Genomic DNA, 10171 nt, shown 5'->3' on the forward strand with positions numbered 1-10171 from the left:
TTAGTTTTTCTTTTTTAATAAATCTGCAAAAATGTCCAAAATTCTGTGTTTTTCTGTCAATATGGGGCGCTGTGTGTACATTAATGAGGAAAAAATGAACTTAAATGATTTTAGCATATGGCTGCAATATAACAAAGAGTGAAAAATTTAAGGGGGTCTGAATACTTTCCGTACCCACTGTACATTGAGGGCCACTGTACCGGAGTTAAGTTCCTTGTGTGTCCAACACAACTGGCCAATAAAGCTGATTCTGATTTTTTGACAAAACCACTCTACATCAAGATGTTTTGGAGCATATTTCTTCCAAAATAAAAGTTGCATACTGTAGTTATGAGTAAACAGGCCTTTCAGCGAGCTGCCTTTGATGATTCATTTTATCATTTGGAAGAACATTTAACAAAGTAAACTTTGATTTACATATTTACATAAATGACAAGCAACCTACTGTATGCATTTTATAATATAAAAGAAAAGAGGCAATATGGAGACTAACAGAACATCTGGAGAGCAGCATTCCAATAAGAAGAGATGAAGAGATTGTAGTTTAGCCCAATTCACTTATGTTTTGTGTGTATTACCTTTTCATTTTGTAAATTTTAATATATCACTCATTTTACATCAAACATCACTTAGCAGAGAGCAACAATGAATATGACAAAATAATATTTAACAATGGACCCTCCCCCAAAAGCTTTTAGCACATGGGTCAATTATGAGAGTGAGCCTCTGGGCATAGACATGTTAAAGACCCCTCAAAAGGTTTTCATAGTAGCAAGTCACCCTGTCTCAAAGCAGGAGTGTTATTTGTGAGTTCTCTTATACTGTAGTAGTACTGTTTTGTGTGTCTCCTCCTCAAAAAGGTTTGGCAAGATATTTCTAAACTACTCACCCTTTTTGGCTTTGAAAAATTACTGTTGCACTTAACAATGGCCATTGTACTGAGTGTACACAATCAGAACCCATGCATGTATGAGAATTTTTTTTTAAATACCTGTCCACTGTAGTGACCACTATACATGACAGGGCTAGTTGGTCATGTTGAGTATGAGCTCCTTTGTTGTCATTAGTGGTTGTTTAATGTCTCTTTGTGGTCATTCAAATCTCTTTTTCTAAAAAAGTGGTTAATTAAATCTTATTTTGAGCCAGCAAGCTCTTGTGTATACATATCACAGGTACATATCAAACTCCTAAAATGAAACAAGGAAACACAGAACTCCAGACAAACAGAACTAAAAATTAAACTAATAGAGGTAGTACCAGAACAACTAGAGTGGAAAAGGGTAAGTGAACAATAAGAATGCTAAAGGGCAATCCAGAACATATACTCCTCGTATACCTTATGTGGGTGGGACTAAGACATAAGCTAAGGTGCAAGTGAGGGAAACGTGGATACAATTAAGAGACTTGGGATTCATCTATAGACAAACTAGCAAATAATGGAAGTACATGGCTGTCTTATAAACTGCATGGATGATTACAGTGATGAAAGTCAGATGTGGATAACTGAAAATGTCCTGGTCCAGTAATGCTGGAACAAAAACACAAACAAAACAGGGATGGAAGTACAGTATTATAAGAGTCAGAAACAGGCAGTACAGGTGTTGTGGTCATTTGGTATGTCTTAGTGGTCACTTTGTGTCACTGTGGTTATTAGGTGTCTCTTTTTGGTTGTTTTTGTGCATAATTATTAGTGATTTTTGCATTTCTTTGTAGTCATTTCCTCTTTTGCACCTCTTTGTGGTCGTTGTGCGTCACTATTTAGGCCTTTAATTAAAGAGCTCATGGCATGCTCATTTCCAGCCATTTAACATTTAATCATGGGTACCTCTAGATTAGCTTTCCACCCCTCATAACTCCAAATAGTCTGCAATTATTTCAGAATGATAAAACTAGAGCTTCTTCCTAAAAATGAGAGGATAGTTTGTGAACACACACTTCCTGTTGCTGGTGTTGTGTCGCAAGTGAACAGCTCAACCAACCATAATAGCACTAATTAATTTGAATTTCTTCTCCATAGATAAGTAAATAACTGTATATGTACCAATGAAAACAGATGTGTAACACTGTAAACAAAGCAGGCAAGTGAGAAACCGTATATGTTATTCATTCATTCATTTTCTACCGTTTAGTCCCTGAACGGAGTCACGGAGCCAATCCCGGCCGGCAATCGGGCGAAGGCGGGGTACACCCTGGACAGGTCGCCAATCCATCGCAGGGCTAACACATAGACGAACAACCACACACACATGCACTCCTATGGGCAATTTAGAGACACCAATCAACCTAAGCTACATGTCTTTGGGAGGAAGCCGGAGTACCCGGAGAGAACCCACGCAAGCACGGGAAGAACATGCAAACTCCACACAGAAAGGTCCTGGGTGGGGCCCGAACCCAGAACCTGCTTGCTGTGAGGCAACGGTGCTAACCACTGCGCCACCATGCTGCCCCACCATATATGGTGACTGGCATAATCCAGACATAGTAACTTCTTCAGCCTTACAACAGTTCTCTCTAACGTTACAGAAACAAGGTATTAAAAGACATGCAGCGTTTTTTGTTTTTTTTTTACTTACCATTAAGTCCCACCAAGTAGTGGAAACATCACCCCCTTTCAAGTAACTCCAAGGTCGGTAAATCCAACCAGTGGTTGCTGCGTCTTCCCCCACATGACCACATAAGGTCCCAAAGTAGTAAAATTAATTCCAACAGGTAGTGTAGCACCGACATTAACATCATAGATCTTTAATCCTCTTGTTAACCCACGTCACATCACATACAACAGAAACACTGGCCTCAAGCAGTAAAAAAAAAAAATCATGATACTGTGCTCAGGGACAATCCAGTGTTGATGAGCTGATCATTCACTGCTCCAGGGTGGTTCACTGGCCGGCTGCTTGTAGGTTAGACCTGGTCAGGTTAAACAATGAGTCCTTGTACAAGAACATTCCTGGACATGCAGGAACCTCAGTCCCAGTATTTTTCTTCACATCCTCTGGTCACAGTGCAGCAGCAGCAGAAGGTAAAATATATCCACAAAATTTCAGATTTTTTACAATGGCACCGGTGGATGTCATGCAAGCTCATATGAACATGCAACTGCCTGGAGATTATGACCATTCAAGAAAATCCATAAACTATCATGCAATACTTTATTTTGGTAGGAAAAAAAGTCTTGTGAGTGAGAGTTTGCGAGAGTTGTATAGACTTCTACATAGAAATACTAGAACATACATACACCTCATTTTTTTTAGCTTTAGGTCATGTCTAAAATGATAATTCACTGTTCATTGTAGAAAAGTCAGAAAACAAGGGAAAGCATGCCACGGGCTCTTTAACTTTCCAAAAAGAGAAAGAAACAGCAATTTCAAGCTTGTAAGAGGGGCCCCTGGGTGTGTACCTGATAGAACTCTTTCCATTTTAGCCTCCTTTGACCAGGTAGGTTTACAATGATTTATAAAAGTATCTCAAATTACAGTGCTTTACAGTTCAGCTTATGAGTATTGGTGAGATGGTTTTATGGTTCTTGGTCTTACGATACTTTTGGGACATGAACAGCAGGGCTCTGTAATACAGTAGATATGAAGACTGGGTGGATACATTTTACCAGTCAAGACATATTAACATTAAAATGTACTCAAGGCTTATCATTCTGTAAAATGAGTCCTTCCTGAGAGTTAAATTATTGATGTGATTATATGTGCACAGTTTTCTAGTGTTGTAATTGATATAAACATCAATCACATGCTGTATATGTAGTACACATACATGTAAAAAAGTTTTAAAAACTGAAACACTACAGTGGTGCCAGTGTCTTAATACTGTATTTAAGATTTGGTGTAGTGCCCTGGGTGAAAATAAGCCTTCTTTAGTAAAGTTCTCATCTGCCTCCTCTCTGTCTCATCACTGTATCACTCCCTTCCTCCATACTGTCTTTCAATCTACTAAAACACTTGACTAAATTAGCGCAGAGCAGGAGGGATATGATGAAGTGTTTCACGCCCACTACCCATTCTCTCTCTTTTTCTTTCGAAGATAGTCCCTCTACCATCAGTAAGAGAGAGAGGGAGGCCAGAAGCAGAACAACTATTTGCTGAGCTCCACAAAATGGGGAAAAAAGACTGCAGACGATCAGATCATTAGTGCACTCCCATTTTTTCTCTCTTTCTCTCTCACAGTGTATTCTCTCCATTTCCCCCTCTCCTTATCATCTCCTCTGCTTGTCCTCCCTCTCTCTCTCCAGTGCGGAACAAATGTGCTGTGTTGGTCTGTTGAGAATAGTCTGCAGCATTGTGCTTTGCTGTATAGTGTCCACTCCGACGTCACTAGAGCATGCGCGCGCACACACACACACACACACACACCGTGTTTCCATGACTGCAGGGGACATTACATTGACTTACATTCATTTCCTGAATACATGCCCTAACCTTTACCATAACCACTACCTGTTTTTTGTTGCCATAATGAAGTCAAGTCCCCACAGTGTGATTGTGTAAACAAACTTACATCCCCACAACATGTATGTATGTATGTATATACAAATATACATACCATATATATATATTAGTTGAGTTCTTTATATTTTTGTGACTTTTGAAGGCATACTGGTGAGTTCAGTGATCTCTCTAAAACACTTGATAAAACTTTACTTACCAAATTGATACCACAACCATACAAGGCTATACTTGCTATATTTGTAGTAGACACTGCATTGTACGGTGTTTGTTTTATTTCTCTCTCATCCTCCCATTTGATTTATGTGTGCATAATTCTGCAATATATTGGTCCTCAGTACAAAGGAATGAAAAATGAAAAGATGAAAAACAGAAAACTCAGTTGCATTGTGTATACAGTATGTGTTTTGTGCATATGTGTGTGTATATTGTGGACTGCCTTTATGTCTATCAGGCTTCTTTATTTGTCAATATACTGTATAAAAGTGTGCACTTAAATACATGACAACTCCAGGTCTGGTGGTCTTCATCAGTGGTTAGAGTTACCTCAGGTGTCATGGAGTTGTCATGTATTTAAGTGTACACTTTTACAGTATTTTATACAGTATATTGGCAAAAAAAGAAGTCTGATAGACATAAATACATTTTCTTTTCAAAATAAGAACAATAGTAGTGAAATGATGTGCAGACAGGTGACAAATAAAAGGATAAAACAGTATCAGTATCAAGTGTCTCATTAAGGTGTTGGGCCACCTTGTGCCACCAGAACAACTTCAGTGCTGCTTAGCATTGACTCTCCAAGTCTCTGAACTCTACTGGAGGGAAGAACACCATTCTTCCTAAAGATATCCCCTAATGTGGTGTTTTGATGATGGTGGTGGAGACGCTGTCTAACACGTTGCTCCAAAATGTCCCACAGGCGTTTACCTGGGTTGAGATCTGGTGACTGTGAAGGTCATAGCATATGACTCACATCATTTTTATACTCTTCAAACCATTCAGTGAAATTTCTTTTACTTTTACTTTCTTTTATTTAGTCATATACATACACACACACAAAAACACACATATTTGTTGTTTTATTTTTCAGCTATTATTTTTCATCTAATCACATAAATGCACAGGACATGTTTCTTATTTCAAAACATTCCAAGCTGGCACTGTCCGTGGTGCTGAAAGCAGACCAGACAAACATGCTTAACAGAGTCACTTTCAGCACCATGGACAGTGCCAACACCGCTCCTCTCCCCTAGACTTTTTTTTTGTCACCATAGGACTGCATTAACTTTGAAGGGAGTCAGTAATGCACAATTAAATGTGCCAGTGGGAAATCATTCATATGGAAGCTCAGTTTACAAGTTAAATTATGTTTATACATTATTTTCTCCCAAAAAGGGGGGTGTAAGGCCATGCTGTCATAAATCTTCAGAGCCCCACAATAAGCAACACCATTTTCCAGATGTAACCTACCCTTAACATGAACCCTTTCCTCACCCAAACAAAGAGGAGTTATGTGGCTTGACACACAGCATCTGCATTGTATTTGCTCAGGTTAAGCAGTGGCTAAAATGTTTGTATTTATAAATTCATTTATGAATGAATTGTGTCATTTTGCTCTTATTCCTGCAATTAGAACAAAGTTACAGTAATAAATATAAGAAATTACTCTCATTCAGTTAGGAGGAAACAGCTGCACACTTCATATTATGAATAATAACAGATCTATACAATACACACAATACAAACATGCTCCTACTTAATGAATTCAGCATGAATACTATCAAATATTACTTGGTATTACTTGCTTTGGCCGCTTTGCTTTTCAGTGTAATCAGCCTGCCAGTATTTAAGTCAGCACCCTGCACTTATTCTCAGTTACTGTAGATGGCTGACTGACAATATTCCCTCAAGCACCTTTAGAGGTGTGTTCCCTTTTTCCCTGTTTGTTTGGACATTCATGCACATGGATGTTTGCCTTCCCTGAAACGTGGTCAGTTGTCTGTCTTGCTTGTCTTATGTACTCTAGTTGTTCCCTTTATCTGGTCATGTGACCTCTCCCAGGCTGCCTTGTTTACATTGTCTGTATCCTTGCACTTAGCTGTGCCATTTGTGTAGTTATATGCTCCTGAGGTAGTTCTCTTGCTTGTGTTGTTGAGCTGTTTCAGAGCTAGTCACCTAGCTTGAGTTACTGTTTTCCTTAGCCATCCTTGCTTCTTGTATAGATGTGCTTGCTAGTCAGCCTCATACCTGCTTTGTTGTACTTACCTGAGTTTGATATCATGTTATTTTGTTTTCCTGCAAAGCCTCATTTACTGGACATTATAATCTTGTTCTATGTCTGCAACCGGGTCCTCTAAATTCAAGAGTATTCCCGGCATCGAGCAGTATAAGTTTTGTCAAAATGTCAGAACGTTGTGGGTTTTGTAAGGGGTTTGGAAAGTAATCAATTAAAATATTAATAAAAATTGATTTTCCAATAAAAGGTAAAGAAAACAGCACTGTCAGCTTTCAAACAAACTGTGATGCAAAACTCGTGTTTTTTTGTCTCCTAGGTGACAGAGCCCATCAAACTTGGTGGAATGAACCTTTTGGGTAGACTCACTGTAACAGATGGTGGCAACCAGCACATACTGTATGTGTCATGGCTGATTCCTTCACCAAATGGACAAAAGCCTACCCACTAAAAAGCAAAACAGCAGATGAGGTGAGAAATTGCGTTCTTGATTTCTTTTACAAAACTGGGTGCAACTAAAACACTGCTAACAGATCAGGGCTCAGAATTCTGCGGTAAGGTACAGTATTGATGCATGAATCCCGTAGCAGCAACTGTGCTGATGTATTATCTGTTTGTTCAATGTAACATTTCAGGAGGGAAGCGAGGCAGTGCATCCTTATGAGTAAGATACTGTAATATTCTCAACATATAAACTGTTGAGATAAATATCCACTTGTTCAGTTGATGAGGTGGGAGAACACTTACTATGAGCAGAGAAAGAGAAGTAAAATGGACATGTTTGGAACCTTTTTAAAAACACACAGAGGAAAGGTGCTGACCCTGTGTTTGAAAAGGGGGAAAGGAAAATCAATATAAGCTTTGATCATTTTAGACATTATATCCAACCAGAGGAGAGACTAGAACTTACCAGTAGTCTGTTTTGCATTCTGAATATTTTTTTTTTCAAATCCATGTTCCAACACAAACATATTAAGTGGCAAACTAGAGCGCAATATACTTAGCCAAACCTCTGGCTAGCAAACATCCTGGCCAATACAAATGAGAAGGCAGGGATAGAAAACCCTCCCTTATCAGTAAGGTCTCCTGTTTGTGAACAGTTCAGCTTCCTGGTGAAATACAACAATGGACAAAGACATCTCATTTGTTTATTGTAATCTGATCTGCCACTTAATATTTGTTCAGTGGTGTTTAGGTATTTTTTGGCAATATGTAAAACATGCTAACTCATTTGAAACATCACCACCCAAATGTGAATATCACTGCTGCAAGGGAAAAAAATGAATGTAGCGCAAACACTCCTTTCTTCATCATCTAAACAGACTTTCCCTGGTTATTAGAGTGCATATTAGGAGTTTGCAGCAGTATTCTATTTTTATTAGTGCTGTCAATCAATTTAATTACATGATTATCCATCATTAACTCACAATTAATCACTTAAAAAAAATCAGTTCTAAACAGTGGTAGAAAGTAACTAAGTACATTTACTCAAGTACTGTACTTAAGTACAATATTGAGGGCTCTGTGCTTGAGTATTTTCATTTTCTAGTACTTCATACTTTGAATTAGCTACATTTTAAAGGCAAATATTGTACTTTTTACTCTACAACATTTATTTTAGAACTTTAGTTAAATGTTTCTTTTCAGAACCAGATTAACACAAACAAAAACAGTAATTACAAGACATCAGTGATCTGTGGTGGAAAAATTCACAAGCTATCCAGCAGTAACTCAAATTAAATGCATATGAGCTAGTTAAAACTAGCTCCCCCTTTCTCAGCTGCAACATTAAATGCTATGTACACAATAATAATACAATAATATAACAAAGGAATGTGAAATGTGCTATTCTGCATGACTACTTTTACCAAGTATGGTTTGCTGCTAATACTATGGTACTTTTAGTTAACATTATGAATGAAGAATTTGTAATTCTAACAGTATTTTTACATTGTTGTATAGTTACTTAAGTAAAGGGTAGGAGTACTTCTTCCACCACTGGTTCTAAATGTGTCTTAAAGGAACCCCAAGGTAAATGCGATTACTGAGAGAAGTCCAGTAGTCTCCGGTGAGTGCAACTGTGTTCGTCTGTCCCAACACCTCCTCCACTTTAGCTTTCTCATCTTCATACAAGTTGTGTATCTTGGCTACAGTGGTGGCGCTCCACGGCAATTCATATGTGCAGTCACCGGATGCAATGCAAATTATTTCAAGCAGACCCTCATCCTCCACAGTGTTAATCAGCCTGCAAACTGTGGCCGCCCATTTAGCTATTACTGTTGAAGGTTTGTTGCTTGTAGAGTTGTCCAGGTGTGTCCATTGCAAACTAGCCTGGTCTGCCTTTGGCAAGGGAGAGGAGGGCTCTCTGCATCAACTGTGTACTTGGCCAGCACGTGGTATCTGAGACTCGAAGCACTCCAACGGTAACTCAATTCACATCCACAGTAAATGAGAATAACTTTGGTTTTGTTGAGAGAACCAGCTGGCAGCTTTGATGCTGAACTTGCCATTCAAAAGACCCTTTTCTTTATTCATTTCTGCTACTGCATCACTTCCTGATTTCCCAAAGTACAGGGTGGGCTGAGGATCACGGCTAGAAATGAGAAACTGCTTTTTGTCAACTTCTTTATGAAATAACTCATTGTTTCAAAAATGACAAAACAGCTGCAGACACTATCAGTAATCACATTTCAATCTAAAATGATGCACATTTCAACCACATCTCCAGAAAGTCTGCAGAAAAAAGCTGATTACTATATTTCCTTCCACTATTATGTGAATATTAGCGGCTGTACTCAGTAATGTAAAGAGTTTGTGGCACCACGTTTTCCTCTGCAACAACTTTTTCTCTCTCCAGTTGAGCAGCGGTTTCAGTGGATATTTAAGTCTCATGCTTCAAACATGCTTTTATTTGTTAAGCCTGTTGCCACATTTTGTTTTTATTGGAGCACTAAGTATAAAAGCTGTGCTATTTGAACCTTATTTATTGAATTTGCAATATTTCCACTCAGTTTATATATGCCCAAACTGAAAATACACACACAAACAGGTGAATGGAAATTCTCTTAAATTATTATGAACTGCATATGTGAGCAGGAAACCTGGATAGTCTGTTGGCTTTTCAACATTTTTGCTTTGGTACAGATTTTAAAAAGCAAGTTACATGATAATTAGTGAGCTATAAAGTTTTTGATAGGTGTATTCCCCCCATTACGGACAAAGCCAAACCAGCTGCTTTCATAAAAAGGGGAATAACTGTATTTCCCAAGATGTTGAACTATTCTTATAACAACAGCTGAAATAAAATAATGACACAAGGAGGAACAAGGGAATATAACTGCACAGTTGTTAGAAAAAGTGCAGTGCAGTTTCTGCATCTGGTCATTAATGCTATACTGCAGTGTGGTGTACAGGGACATCTAAGGGTCAAAAATAGAACTGCAGAGCACTACAGGAGTCTGGAAAGTACTGCAGCCTGACTTTT

The sequence above is a fragment of the Monopterus albus genome, unplaced genomic scaffold (genome assembly GCF_001952655.1).
Source record: "Monopterus albus unplaced genomic scaffold, M_albus_1.0 scaffold301.1, whole genome shotgun sequence".
NCBI lineage: Eukaryota > Metazoa > Chordata > Actinopteri > Synbranchiformes > Synbranchidae > Monopterus > Monopterus albus.